Here is a 1,955-nt window from a genome sequence, read left to right on the forward strand (position 1 = left end):
ATGGAAATGCTTTTGCATATCCTATTTTACTTACCACATCTTTCAGTTTTTTAATTTTAGTTTTTGCAATTCATTGGTTTAACAATCTTTAAATTCATTGTCTAACATTGCATTAACTGTTGAATCAATGAATTTGGATATGATTTTTTTTTTGTCTTTTTTTTGAGACAGGGTCTTGCTATGCAGTTCAGGCTGACCTTGAGCTCACTTTGCAGCCCAGGCTGGCCTCGAACTCACAACGATCCACCTGCCTCAGCCTCCCGAGTACTGGGATTGCAGGCGTGCACCACCACACCCGGCTGAATTTGGATATGAAAAAATTTTGTATCTTGCTGTCTCAGTTTTTTTTTTCTTCCTATGTTGAAATTTCCATCAGTCACACAGTTGGGAATCTCTTCCACATTTATACAGAAACATCTGGAAAATTACATTCTCTTAATAATATGTGCTTGAATATGATTTTTAAGAAGTAGTAAAATTAATTATAAGTGAATTTGGCAGTATAAGTTTCCCATTGCTCTCTCCCTGTAATGGTGGTTTCTGGTATGGTACATACTCTTTTAGAATATGAAGGACAGTGTTTGCATAGATCATGAAAAATAGGGTACCTTATTGTTTTTAAATCTCTTTAAAAGAAAAAAGAATAATTCATTATGAATTACAGACACCATCAAGGAATAGCATGATAATGTGGATAGTATGGGCACACATATTCTCTCTGCAATGCTTTTGTTCAGTGTTGACCTTATTTAATTCTTCCTTTAATGAATTAAACAAGTTTATTTAATAGTTTATGGAAGCAACAACAATTTATTTCTAAAAACCTCATTTTTCACGTAAATGTCAGTCCACATGTTCACACAGTCACCTCTTTCAGACCTACGGGCTGGGTGTTGTGATCAAGACCTTCAGCTATATTTGACGGCTGGGAGTGATGGGGTTGTTTTAGCTATACTGAGGAAAAAGTGGCATTTTTCTCTGGCCCCCTACTGGTTGCGGTCAGGGTCTACACAGATCTCAGGGGTCTCAGCAGACAAGGCCGTAGGTGACGTCTATAGCGGTGAGGGTTGTCATAGTCTTTAGAGGTGAAGTTCGCTGGGGTCCTTCTGACATTCCTCTTTTGCAGGGGAAATGCAACCAAGACTGCCAGGCTTGCTCCCACATCTGCTCCTGAGGAAGCGCATGGTGGAAGCAGCACCACTTCCTGGACTGTAGTCCCCACAGAGCACAGATGAACCCGTGGTCTGCAGCAGGCCCACATGTGGAAAGACGACAGCTCCTAGATCTGCAGATGGTGGTCAGGGTATTAGTTTCTCCACTGCTGCCTTTGAGACTCTGAGAGTGGTACAGGAACTTGCAGAATAGACACTAGGGTCTGGAGAGCAGAAGGGTACGGCCCTCCATGCTCTGAGAACCAGAGTATCGTGTTCTTTGCCTGGTCCAGTGTTCATGGAACTGGCAATCTTGATACAGTTGTGGTAGTAGGTTCTACAAGTGGACACACGTGGGACAGCAGTAGCTCCACATCCAGGATATAGGTAGCTCACTGAGCTCACAGTGGTGATGGCGCCAATGTCACAGGCATTTGGCACTTTACGGCAACACATCAGATGAGGTCTGGAACACTGACACCTAGGTAGTACCTGTAGCTGTGGGTCCAAGGGTAGTGTACTTTGGATGCAAAAACCTCCCAAAGTCGGGGCTGGAGATTTAGCTCAGCAGCACAGTGCCTGCCTGGCAAGCACAAGGTCATGAGTTCAATTCCTGGTACCAGGAAAAAACCAAAACCTGCCAAAACTGACAGGGTTACTCGCATAGCTGAAATGGAGGCAACATTTGTCAGTGGTGGAAATTTGACACTTGGGGCCTAGTGGGCAATTGTTAAGTCACTGGGGACTGGGCCCTTGAAGGATATTGTGAACCCTTGGCACTGCCCCTTTCTCTATTTGCTTTCC

The sequence above is a fragment of the Chinchilla lanigera genome, unplaced genomic scaffold (assembly GCF_000276665.1).
Source record: "Chinchilla lanigera isolate Chin_1 unplaced genomic scaffold, ChiLan1.0 scaffold00017, whole genome shotgun sequence".
NCBI lineage: Eukaryota > Metazoa > Chordata > Mammalia > Rodentia > Chinchillidae > Chinchilla > Chinchilla lanigera.